The sequence below is a fragment of the Cebus imitator genome, unplaced genomic scaffold (assembly GCF_001604975.1).
Source record: "Cebus imitator isolate Cc_AM_T3 unplaced genomic scaffold, Cebus_imitator-1.0 Scaffold448, whole genome shotgun sequence".
NCBI classification, from domain to species: domain Eukaryota; kingdom Metazoa; phylum Chordata; class Mammalia; order Primates; family Cebidae; genus Cebus; species Cebus imitator.
This window is the reverse complement of record NW_016107763.1, coordinates 438,171-451,566: the sequence shown is the minus strand read 5'-3', so window position 1 is coordinate 451,566 and position 13,396 is coordinate 438,171. Positions and strand designations below refer to the sequence as shown.

Sequence of the window (13,396 nt, the reverse complement as noted above, 5' to 3'; positions counted from 1 at the left end):
TTTTGACAGCCAAACACTGAACATGAATAGAGAGCACTACTGCAGTTAACAGCACAGCAAAATGCAAAACTTTTAACGGTTATTTGATTTTTCTCATACAGTGAGATAGCATTTTGAACAGTACCATTAGGAAAATAATTTTACATTGGTTTCATTCATAGTAATTTTACATTATTTCAGTTACATTAAGTGCAGCCTAAAGCTGTAAAATAATTTTGTATTTATTAAAAAGTATATGTTCTTTGGTATGCTTGCATCTTTAAAAAAATTTTAGTTATTCCTCTTGAATTTATGGTTAGGGTCTCAAGAAGGAAGCTTGAGACTAGACTGTAATGTGTGTTTGAAGAAGACTGCTCATGGATGGACTTAATTCTTAAATTCTCTAAAGCTCAAGTGGAGAAATGGCATCTGCAAAAAATTTATCTCTTAGTTACATTGTGGTTAATAAAGACAAAGTGTGTAACTGTTTAGTGTATTTAAAAAGGAAAGGAGAGATAGCCCAAATGATTAGAATGTTCTGTAGAATACAGCTTTGAGAATTATAATTTAAAAAAATAATACAGAAGAGTGCTTGCTTCAGCAGCACGATACAGATAAAAAAAAATTGGAACGATACAGAGAAGATGAGCATGGCCCCTGCGCAAGGATGAAACGCAAATTCATGAAGCGTTCCGTATAAAAAATAATAATAATACAGAAGAAATGTTTTGAGTTATTGATGTGAATTAAATAGAGGTTTATTTCAGGTTTTTTTTTTTTCCCCCAACAATTTACTTAGCTTTCTTATTACATTGTTAAGTAAATAACAATTGTACTGCACTGTTTTTGTTTGTTTGTTCTGAGAGCAGGAAGCAAATCCTATAATCAGCCCCCCAAAGAGCTAAAACAAATATCAAGAAAAGCCACTTGAGGTCGTCCCCTAGAATGAATTTTAACTGATAGCAGTACAGAATCAGTCTGAGACTACAGGGCAGACTGAATTGAGGAAAAGAAGTGGAGAATAGCTTTTCACAGGAAAATCAGCAGGTAAGAATGCGGAACAACCACTAAGGTTATAAACTAGGAGAAGTTAAATAACATCAGGGAGAGACTAATAAGACAGAAACCAAATTAGAAAAAACAGCAACACAAAAACTGATATACCAAATTACTGATTAGTTAAGGAAAAAAGGAAGGGTATGGTTGTTTTGCAGTGTGTGGTATCTGCGATAAATCTATAAGGTAGAATTTGTGACTAACCAGAATACTGTCTTTCTGTAACATGCTAATAAATGAAAAGGTTTCTTGTTTTGTTTTGTTTTCTCAATGGTAACTAAATATTGCAGGCTATTGTTAGTGCCAAAAATCTAAACTCTGACCCTAACTCAAGTTTCAGTTTTTATTTGATCTGTTGAGCAAATCCGAAAACTTTTTAGACTCAAAAGGTCATTTAAGTTAGTATCCAAGTAACATCAGACACTGTTTTAAGGAAAGTAGTTCTCAAAAGAATCTTCATGCTTACAAACGTACAAAAACCAAAATTTCATCTAAGGGTACTACTGTCCTTTGAGATTTTTTTTCTTCCTTTTCTCCTCACAGATGATCCAGTTGTGGAGGAGGAAAAGTATGGCACTGAGCTCTGGGGAATGCACGGAAAAAAATTGGGAAAAGGGAGTGACAACAGAGATTTCCATTTAGTCTGCAAATTGTTTTTGGTCTTTCTCATCTGTAGTCCAGAGCCAAGAGACTGTGGGATCATACAGTCTTGTTTGTTATCCAAACTGGCAGTGGCAATACTGATGACAACAGTGTAGTAACTGTCTGCACTCAGTAGTGTGTGGTTGGCAAGCTTCTAGTGAATTCTTTATCCACTCTGGGGGGCCACCTCATAGAGTATACATGTTGTCTTTACATTTTAACTTGATCTGTGGACCAACAGTTGTTTGTGAGTAACATTTGAGAATCTCTGTTTAAAGTCTGGAAAGTAAAAGTTTTTTTTTTAAATAAAAACGTAGAGCCTATACAAAAGTACAGTTAGCAGAAGATAAGGAACAAGCCATGAAGCCACCTCTCCCTGTTTCATTTTATTTTTCTATTTTGACCGTTTTCTTTCTGTGTTTGTTAGCATCAGGTTTGGCAGCATCAAAAAAGGTTCCTGCATTCCCTCTTCCCCCACAGAAAGTGGCTTTAAACAAGATGGAGGTTTTTTCCTCTCAGGATATGACAGCTGTGTGGTTGCCAAAGACCCAGTTCCTTTTATCTGTCCGTTTTGCAGTCTTTAGCTTGTGACTTTCCTTCTCAGGGTCATCTCCTCATTGCAAAGAAGGTCCTTGCAGCTCTATCCATTGTGTTTGTTTTCCAGGGAGCAGAATCGAGGGGTAAGGGCAAAAGGACCCTTATCTCCATGAAGTTGGTCCCATTAAAAATCTTTCCCATATTCCCACCCACTGATTTCTGATATTGGCCACCCTAATCTTCAAGGCAAGCCAGAAGATGTAAATTTGCCATTTTTAATAATACAGCAGTTTGATTTATAAAAAAGAAGAAGAAAATACTGAATGAACAGCTAGCAATCTGCCATAATTTAGATCTTTTATATAAAATAATTTATGATATAGTTGAAGCCCTTCCCTTTCTCCCTCCCTCCTCAAACCATTAGTAAGAATTTGGTATATTATTCACTACAGTGTTTGTGTCCATAAGCAGTCTGTTTTATTTTAATATGTTTTAAAGCTGTATACTAATGGAACATACTGTATATACTCTGCAAATTGCGTTTATCTCATTCAGCATTTTTTACTGATAGTGATGCACATAATTCTAGTTTATTCATTTTTCCTGCTACATAGTAGTCCATTCTATAGTTCAGTGTCTGTTTTCCTCTTGATCTACATTTAGGTTGCTAATTTTTTTTTTTTGGCCATTATAAACAATCCTGCAATCATGTCTCTTTATACTCATTTAAGAGTTTCTCCAGGGACTGTACCTAGAAGTGAAATTAGTGAGTGATAGGGTAGTTCTTTCTTCAGCTTTATGAGATTATTTATTGCAAGATTGCTCTCCAAAGTGGCTGTGCCAAATTACACTTGGAACAACAGTGAGTGACCCATTTCCTTATTTTTAACTAGTGTTTTTGCCAGTTTGATGAGGTCAGGTTCATTTTCCTGAGTACTATGGAGATTGAGCATATTTTTAGATGTTGTTTTATGTGTTTCCTGTTTGTGGTCCTTTGTCTATGATTTGCCCATTCGTATCTTGGCCATTTTTCAATTGTGTGTGTTTTTGTCGATTTATTTATTTATTTATTTATTTTTTAGACACAAGGTTTCTCGCTGTGTTGCCCAGGCTAGAGTGCAGTGGTAGGATCACAGCTCATTGCATCCTCAGCCTTCGAGGCCCAAGTGATCCCCCTGCTTCAGCCTCCCAGGTAGCTGGGACTAAAGGTGCGTGCCAACGTACCTGGCTAATTTTGTTTTACTCTTTGTAGAGATGGGGTCTTCCTATGCTGCCCAGGATGGTCTCGAATTTCTGGATTCAGGTCATCCTTCTGCCTTGGCCTCCTGTAATCCTTGGCTGGGATTATAGGTGTGAATCACTGCAATTGGCCTGTTGTTTGTTTTGGTTTGTAGAAGTTTTTAATACATTCTGATACCAATCTTTTGTTCATTGTTTGTATTGTGAATATTTCTTCCCAGGCTTTGGCTTATCTTATGATGTCTTTGGTTATATCAAAATTTTTAATTTTTATATAGTGAAAATTATTCATTCTTTTGTGGTTTGTGCTTTTTGAATATTGCTTAACACATTCTTCCAGACTTCCCAGGAGCAGTGGCTCACGCCTATAATCCTAGCACTTTAGGAGGCTGAGGTGGGCGGATCACAAGGTCAGGATTTCAAGACCAGCCTGGCCAAATGGTGAAATCTCGTCTCTACTAAAAATAAAGAAAAAATAGTTGGGTGTAGTGGTGCATGTCTGTAATCCCAGCTACTCAGAAGGCTGAGGTAGGAGAATTGCTTAAACCTGGGAGGCAGAGGTTGCGCCATTGCACTCTAGCCTGGGCAAGAGAGTGAGACTCCTCAAAAAAAATGCTTCCTGACTTAATGACATGACAATAGTTGCCTATAGTTTAGAGTGTTAGAGATTTATACCTTCAAGTCTTTAATGTTTTTTTGTATGGTATGAGGCAGGAATTTTATTTTTATGTATGAATGAACATTTATTGACTAGCCTATCCCTTTCACGTTGATTTATAGTGCCATCTCTATTATATATTAAGTTTACATATTCATGTGGGTTTGATTCTGGGCTATTTTCTCTTTCATTGGTCTTTTAATATGTGTCTGCCTGTGTATCACACCGAATTAATTACCATATCTTGATATATGGCAGACAAGAGTTCTCACCTTGTTGTTCAAAATTGTAGTGGCTTTCTTGACTTTGCTCTTCCATGTAATTTTAGGATCTACTTTTAAAGTTCTATTTAAAAAACTATTGAGATTTTGATGGGAATTATAGTAAGTACACAGGATTAATATAAAGAGAGTTTTTTTCTTTACTATAGAAAACCTTTCACACATAAGCAGTAGTATTCCTTAATTTTTTTAAGATCTTTCTAAGCAATTTTCTTCTTTTTCTTTTATTGTTATTATTTTTCATTAAGATAAAGGGTCTCACTCTGTCACTGAGGCTAGAGTGCAGTGGCATAGTCACAGCTCAATGAAGGCTCTACTTCCCAGGCTCAAGCGATTCTCCCACTTCAACCTCCCAATTAGCTGGGACTACAGACACATGCCACTGTGCCTGGCTAATTTTAGTAATTTTTATAGAGCCAGGGTCACTCTATGTTGCCCAGGCTGGTCTTGAACTCCTGGGCTCAATCCTCCTGCCTCAGCCTCCAAACTGTTGGGATTACAGACATGAGCCAAAGCAAGTGGCTTAGTAATTTTCTAGTTGTTATTGGTATAAAAGACTTCAATTGAATTTTGTATGTTCATCTTGTATCCAGTAACCTTGCAGAAAGTTCTTGTTCTAATTGTCTTTGTTTTCTTGAATTTTCTATTATTTTTTGTTTGTTTTCTTCCTTCTGAGTCTAAATCTTTTTTTCTTCCCTTCTTGTTGTACTGTGCTAGACAGGATATCTAGTACATTGTTGACAGGAGGAAGTGGTAGAAGACATCTATCTTTGTCTTTTTCCCAACTTTAACAGGGAGTGGTTTTTTTAACTGTAGATTTGGGTTAGATATCTTTTATCAGGAGGTATCTTTTATCAGGTTAACCAAATTCTTATTTCTAGTTTTCCATGAGTTCTTTGGTGTTAAATCTCATGAAGGAGTGCTGAGTTTGACTATTTTATGTAAGTTGCTTGCAGCTATATATTATAGTTGCTCTTACACCTTCATCCTTTGTTCTAATCTCATCTATCACATCTTCATATTCATAAGTTGTATGACATATTAATTAGTTACACATTTTTTAAGAAATTAAGAGGGAAGAAATCAGGCTTTTATATTTATTCATATATTTACCATTCCTAGTGTTCTTCATTCCTTCTCACAGATCTAAGTTTCCATCTGGTGTTGTTTCCCTTTTACCTGAAGAACTTCATTTAGCATTTCTTACGGTGCACATCTGTGAAAGATAATTTGTTTTGACGTTTCTTTACTTAAAAATGTCTTGGTTATATGTAATGATAAGTCATCCTTTTTTTGTTTTCTGTACATAATGTATTTTTTTTTTCCTATGGATGCTTTCAATATTTTCTCTGTATCTTTGGTTTTCAGCAGTTTAAACAAGATATGCTGTAGTTGTGGTTTTCTTTGTATTTATCTGCTTAGGTTTCACTGGACTTAGATTTGCAATTTTGTTCTTCCCCAAATGTGGACATTTTCTTTTTTTTTCCATGTATTTTCCTGTGCCCTGTTTTCTCTGTTCTCTCCTTTTGCAACTCTGATTTCATATATGTTAAATTTTATGCTGTACTACAGCTCACTGAGACTCTGATCATTAAAGATTTTTCTTTTCTCTTTAGATGGGATAATTTCTTTTGATCTGCCTTTAAATTGACTAACCCTGTATTCTGTTATCTCTAATCTGCTGTAATCCTATCAAGTGAACTTCCCATTTCAGACTTCATATTTTTGTATTTTACATGTTCTGTGTGGTTCTTTTTTTTTTATAGTTTTAATTTGTTTGATAAGAGTTTCCTCTGTTCATTTATTATTAATTTCTTGAACATATTTATAATAGGTACGTTATAGTCCTTGCCAAATGATTTCCACATCTGAGTCATCTTCTGTACAAAATCCATTGACTGCTTTTTTTCTTGACTCAAGTTTTCTGTTTATTTTCATGTCTAGTAATTTTTTATTGTATACTGGATATTGTAGATAATATGTTTTTTTGACCCTCAATTCTCTCTTCTCCTAAAGAAAATTGACTCCTTGCTGGCTAGACTTAAACTCCAAACTCTCCCTCTCTGGCATTTGGGCAACATCATTGATATTGCTGTTCAGTTTTTTCAGCCATCTAAATGTTCCTTTTCTTTGGAGTCTGCCCTGTGTTATGTGATTCAAGGTTCAGCTAAAGATGGTAGTGAAGTTTACATACACATTTTAGGGTTCTCACTTTTCTAGTATTTCCTCCCTCACTTTCCAGTTGCCTGCTACTTCCAAACCTCATCCTTTGATGCTTCAAGCCAGTATGATTGTGACTTCCTTCTTGAGTTTCAGTAACTCGGCACAGTGTAGGCTGGTAACTGTCGTTATTTGTAAGTAGGTTAGTCTGGAATAGGCTCGTCTACTTTTTTGTGTAAGTCTCTCATGCTTTCACTTTCAGCTTTTCTGAATCCTTATGTTTTCGGTGTATGTCTCGTAAATAGTATTTAGCTTTTATTTTTAAAAGAAATCCAGTTTGACAACTTAATGGATATATTTGGTCATTTTGTCTTAATTTTTATAACTGATATATTGGGATTTATTTCTACCATTTTGTGCTTTCTGTAGGTGTGGTTTCTCTATTATTTTAAATTCCTTTCTCATTTTCTTTGAAGTGATTGATTTTCCATTTCCTCCTTTTTCAACTTTGATTTTTAACTTACACATTGTTTTTATTTAATTAGTTGTTAACTTTTAATTCTCAACATATTTGCTCTTAAAACTAAGATTAATCAAATATTTCTACCCTGTCCCTAAATACCACAACCTTAAAATGCTTTAATTTCAATTGCCTTTCTTCCTTCTCACATGATACTGTTTTCTGGTATTTTTATTTATTTATCAAATAATTATTGAACTCTTCTACCTTGTGCCATGTACTCTTCCAGGTGCTGTAGTAATAACATTAAACAACATAAAGTTCCTGTCATACTGGAGGTTACAAGATAATTAATACATTAATTAAGATATATTATGATGTAAATTAGTACTTGGTGCTAGAGTGGAAAGTAAAGCATTAGGAAAGGATAGAGAATAACATGGGGGTGGAGGTCCTGTCTTGCAGATGAGTTTCTGCTCTCTTCAGACATTTCCTAACGTCTTTAGGGCTCAAGTATGAAAAACATAATTCCTGTGCTGGGGAAGTTTACAGTCTAACCAAAGAGTACCAAGGAAAAGATACAGATATGGAAGCTACTGGCATATGGTGGGTGAAGCTGTGCCCCTGATGAACTTCCCAGGGAGGATGTGTATAGTGTCAGGGGGCTTGAGAACAGATTCAGAGAAGAGTGGGGAGCCAGTAAAGAAGATCTTGAAGCATGGTCAGAAAAGCAGAAGAATAAGAAATGACCCTGGGAGCCAAAAGAAAAGGCTTTATTTTATTTATATCCTGCCTATTCTAAAACTAATTTAAGATGGCTAAGATATCAAGTAGAATAAAGCTGAAAAAGGGACTTGTGTTTCTAGGTAGGACATTAGAGTGACTTGATTAACAAATGGTTTCATTGAAGTGAAGACTTGCCTTAGAGAATAAAGATTTCTTACGCAGGTGGTAAAGGAAGGAAGAACGAATAGAATGGTCATTGGAGAGGTTGACGTTATAGCAAAAAGGTGTAGAAAACATTAGAGATTTGGAGGACTCCATGAGCAGAAAATAACATGGGCCCCTGGCCTGGAGGAAATTCCCGCTGGATCCTTTACTTCCTAGAAACTGCTCCCCTGGTAGGTGATATATTTTCCTGTGTTTGAGTTCATATTGGGAGAAAGATGTGTTTTTTTTCTGAAAATCCAATATAGTCTTCTGTTGTAATGAGCTGGCATTCATCTTCATGTGATTAAAAATTAAAATACAAGAAGAAAGCAATGACTTACCTGGCCATTGCTCTTCAGACTCCTTAGCATGATATTCAAGATTTCCTCTGTTCTGAATACACCCCTTTACTCATATCTCCCCATTAATTCTTCTGTTTGCTGTTCCCCAGATATTCCCTGCAATTTCTTGCCTCCCTATTTTAACTCACACTGTTTTGTCCACTTAAAATATTCTTTTGCCTTTTCTTAACTCATACCAATTCCCCAGTCATTCTCCCCACCAGTTTCTCTTTTTTATGCACTGTAGCCCGTCACTACTTTTGGCATCTTTTGCAAAGATTTAAGTTGTGAAATGCCATGCAAACTCACTTTGTTGTCTCTCCTTCTATATCGCAAGCTAGTTGAGGATAGGGACTGAATCTTTTTCATGTTTGTGTGCATCAGATCGCTTAGTGTTGTGTTTTGCACGTATCTGAGAAAGTTTGAGTGAATTAGGGATATATGATTCTGTGATAAACTAATGCCGTGTCCAAGATGGTCATGTCATATACCAGGTTCTAGTTTGTAGCTCTTAAAATTTTATTGAAGTTCTGCTTCTTTGGAGTCTCCTGTAAAAGTAGAGTCCTTAATTTAGATCCTCCACTGATTGATATCTTCGTTTTTTTCTTGACAGGATATATACCTATCGAAATCAATAATTGTAGGTTGCAGATTAGTGTATCAGGATGCTTTTGACCATAGTAGCAGAATACCCAGTTAATCAGATGATTATGCAGGGTGACTTTATCATCTTGCATAACAAAAAGTTCAGACATCAGGAGGCCTCATCTTAGGATTGATCTGGCTTCATGAGATCATCAGGGTTCTGTGTGCTCTCCATATTTTCACTTTGTCATCCTCAGCATGTCAGTGATGGCTTGTTGATGATGGCTTTCCTCGTGGCCTCAAGGTGGTTACACTACTTCTAAGCATGCACTACACTCTCCAACAATATCCAAAGATTGAAAAGTGTAGTTTCTCCTTTAACATCTTTATGAGGGATGCAACTTTTCCTGAATGCTTCCCAGCAGACCTCCCCTTGGGTCCCATTAGTCAGGATTTGGTCACTTGTATTAGCTAGAGGAATAGAATGACCGTGGTTGGCTTGGGCCAGTCAGGAATATGTGGCTTAGCAGAGAATATCACTTGAATTCAGTTGGGGGTCCAATGCAGTGAAAAATGTTTGGGAGAGATAAGGAACAAACAGTATCTGCCACAGTGCTGTGTAGGTGTCTTTGTCCTTCCCACCTGGAAAGTTAAGATCCCCACAGTTTTCTAAGAGGGAGAGAGATAATTTTGTATTTCCACTGAGCTTGGTGTTGGATCTCAGTAATAGTTTATTCACTCACTAATTCATGCAATAGACATTAACTGAACATATTCTGTGTCACGGACTGTGCTCAATATTGGGGAAGTAGCTGAATAAGGCATGATCCTTGCACTCAGGCGGTAGCTGTCTACAGTGAAGTGGAACAGGGTGGCTGAGTAAGAGGGGATGATAGAGTTATTCTGAAATAAACTGATTGTAGGACATTTATTTTTCAACAGGAGATGTGGGACATGTGGATTTGGGATATGAATTCATTTGAGAAACCACTTTTGGGTAAGTTGATAGTTGGGAGTGAATGACTTTAGGGTTCTACTTCTCTTACATTGGGGTTTGATCTTACGGCTCTTAGGTTTTAAAAAGCACATTGATTGGACTTTATGCCTAATTTACACACAAGAGAATGGCTTGTACTAAAATCTCAGTTTAGCTATTTGAGAAATGTAACAATAAAGCATAGTCCCAATACTAATTAATTAGTATACTCATTTCTCATTAGGGAAGTCAATCTGAAGGCTAAGTAAGGACCAGTTTCAGAAGTTGAAAGATACTTGTTATATAGGATTTAACCTGCTTCAGCTTAACCCAGTAATCCTGTCATGTGATCTGGAAATCATTCCCAGAGCCAGTGTTGAAGATACAGGGTGAAAGTTTGTCAATGAGCTTTGCTTTGCAGTATTCCAAATGACCATTTGAGTTCTTGTTGCGTAAGTATACATGTGAAATGCTCTCCAAGTTTTATTTCACCTCAGAAGGTACTTCTGGAAATAGCATTTAAAATTTACTGAGTGTGTACTGTCATGTATGAGTGTGTTGTTCATTTTCTTATTTAGTTTAGTGCAATGGAACTATAAAGAAGATAGGTTTTTCTCATTTAAAGGAATAAAGGAAGAGGCGCAGGTTTTTGCAAATACAGTAACATTGCTAAGGGTCACATAACTAATTAGCGTTGGAGCCGAAATTTGAACTCATATTTGAATTTCAGCATTTGGCCTAATGGACATTCATTTCTGTCTTAATATGCTGATTGTGTGGGGGTTCTCAAGACCCATCCCCAGGTTCAGTGATTGGCTAGAAGGACTCACAAGATCTAGCATACGCTTGTACTACTAACAGCTAAGATTTATTACAGCACAGGAAAAAGGTGCATGGGGTGAAGTTCAGAGGAAAACAGGCACAGGATTCTAAGAGTCCTTTCCCTGTGGAATCACACAGGATATACGTAATTCCTCCAGCAACAAATCATGACAACATGTGTGAAATGTTGTCTATTAGGGAAGCTCATTGAGACTCAGTGCCCAAGATTTTTATTGGGGCTGGTTATGTAGGCATCCCCTGTCTAGCACATACCAAAATTCCAGATTCCCAGAAGGAAAGCAGGCATTTATACAAACAATACAAACCATGTTGTTTGGAAAGTTTAGGCACAATGAATTATACTTATCATTTAGGGAAATTTTGATATCAATGTAGGGAACTGTTCACCAAGCTTCCACATCCCAGCCAAGGGCCAACCCTGACAACCAAATTCTTCTGAGGATAACAATATTAGGCTTGTTAACTTTTTTCCTGTACATTGATTTATTCATTTGAAGAAGTTGTGATTACAGTCATTTAGCTTTTGATAAGTAATGAGAGGAGTAGGTATTATGGCAAACTAAATTCTTTAATGGAATCTGTTTTGTGGAGGGTGGGGAGGTTCCAGTTGCTGCTGATTTTCTGGAAGGATGTACGTAACTCAACATAAAGCTGTACTCATAGCTCAGGTTTATTACAGCAAAGGATATAATGCAGGAAGAAGCTAAACAAAGCAGGTAGAGGTGGTAGGCATAGGCTTCTAAGTCCTCGCTCTTTGAGAATCACAGGGATGTGCTTTTCTCTCTAGCAGTGAGTGATAGAGACACATGCAAGATGCCTCTAGCCAGAGAAGCACACAAGTGTTACAGTCCAGAGTTCTTACAGGGAGCTAGTCACATAAGCACATTCCTACCATATGACCAGCTCTAATAACCGAAACTTGGGACCCTACACGAGATACCAGGTACACATCATAAATCTTAATGATTACTTTAAAACAATGCTGACAGCCTGGTACATCCTGACTCACTGCCTGGAGCATACACAAAAAGATCATTGGCAAGTAACTGTGAACAGTCCAGGAACTTAGTTCTCAGAGTTTGGCTAGGGTCATTGCCGTGGCTCCAGGAATCCCCTAGAGATTGGCACGACCTGAGTAAACCGGTCCTGCTGTGTTAACTATTCACACAGTTGAAATACTGTTGCGTTTGTTGAATGCAATATTTAATGCTAGATATAGTCTTTAGAGTATGATACTCTAAATGTAGAAACAATAATTGTCAGTAAAATAGCTTGACATTTTATTTCTCTGAGAAGTTGGTAGATTTTTTTTTAAATTAGGGATTTATAGATTCTTTTAAGGTGACTTTTGGATTTCCCATTTTTGTCCACAGCTATTTGTATTATATAATGATATGTGTTACGTTAAAGAGTAATACAAAAATATTAATTTAAAGACAGTTATTTCAAAGTTAACCTTTACTTTGTGAAGGTCTTCCTTGGCTTTACAACACAATGGGATTCTTTTTTAACAGAATTTGCAGTTTCGCAGAAATACCAATTTTGCAGGAAGCACATCAGTCATAGTTGTTGTCGTTGTTGTTGTTGTTGTTTTTTAAAAAAGAATGTGTGATTCCAGGATATGGAATCAGTCTTTGCTGCTTTATTTATTGCTAGTTGAAACGTGTTTTATGTTATACAAAAATGACAAAGTGGATGGGGACAGTTCCATACTTGAAAATGGGAAGTTCTGAGTTAACACAGTTAAATATATTTCCTTATTTTTCCTTGTTTCAGAACTTTACAGACCCTTTAGTATGATAATACGCAATGTGGATCTACCAGGACAAATCAAGTATATATAAACTGTTTCCTTGACTTACCTGACCAAGGAATTTCTTTAGTGAGGGCTGTCTCAGTTATTGGTCCTTCAATAACAGTGTTCTTTAGAACAAAATGGACCAGAGGGAAAGACTATCTTAAGGACAGGGAAAGGCCATTAGAGGGTTTTAGGTCAAAGAGATACAGAAACAAACCAACTATAGGAAAAACTTACTTTAAACAAACAAAACCTTGTATCTTATGCTGCTTTCTCATAAAACCAGTTCAGAAACTTCCCTATCTGGATGTTTCTTTTCCTGTCAGGTTTCCTTAGTTGATATTTTTCTTTTGCGTGAGTGACATGTCTCTTAGATTTGTGTTTAACACTGTGATTAGGTGATTGGATGTAGGTCGTTACCTTCACTGTACCATCTACAGTACCTGACACAGTATCAAGAACATCATGGGCCAAAACTTAGTAAATATACAGAGAGCACGAAATGAGTTGTGACTCAAAAATACAGGCATATCCATTTTATTATGCTTTGTTTTATTGCACTTCACAGATACTGCTTTTTGGTTTTGGGGTTGGTTGGTTTGTTTGTTTAGACGGAATCTCGCTCTGTTGCCAGTCTGGAGTGCAATGACATAATCTCGGCTCACTGCAACCTCTACCTCCCGGGTTTAAGCGATTCTCCTGCCTCAGCCTCCCGAGTAGCTGGGACTACAGGCACGTGCCACCATGCCTGGCTAATTTTTGTATTTTTAGTAGAGGCGGGGTTTCACCAAGTTGACCAGGATGGTCTCGATCTCTTGACCTTGTGATCTGCTCACCTCGGCCTCCCAAAGTGCTGGGATTACAGGCATGAGCCACCACAGTTGGCCCGGTTTTTGTTTTTTTTTAAACAA

The 13,396-nt window shown here is 36.8% G+C and overlaps 1 protein-coding gene and 1 non-coding gene across 2 annotated transcripts in view; both read left to right on the top strand.

The window, feature by feature from the left end:
• The first annotated feature begins 577 nt into the window (after positions 1-577).
• Positions 578-681, top strand: LOC119468564. The gene has a single exon (XR_005197257.1). It is a non-coding gene; the product is annotated as a U6 spliceosomal RNA (small nuclear RNA).
• A 9,128-nt stretch (positions 682-9,809) lies between these two features.
• The window catches only part of GALNT1 (polypeptide N-acetylgalactosaminyltransferase 1), a 77,262-nt gene continuing 73,675 nt past the window's right edge, over positions 9,810-13,396 (top strand). Inside the window, exon 1 of the mRNA XM_017511388.2 lies at positions 9,810-9,865. The gene's annotated coding sequence lies outside the window, so the exon portion shown is untranslated. The remainder of the gene's footprint in view (positions 9,866-13,396) is intronic.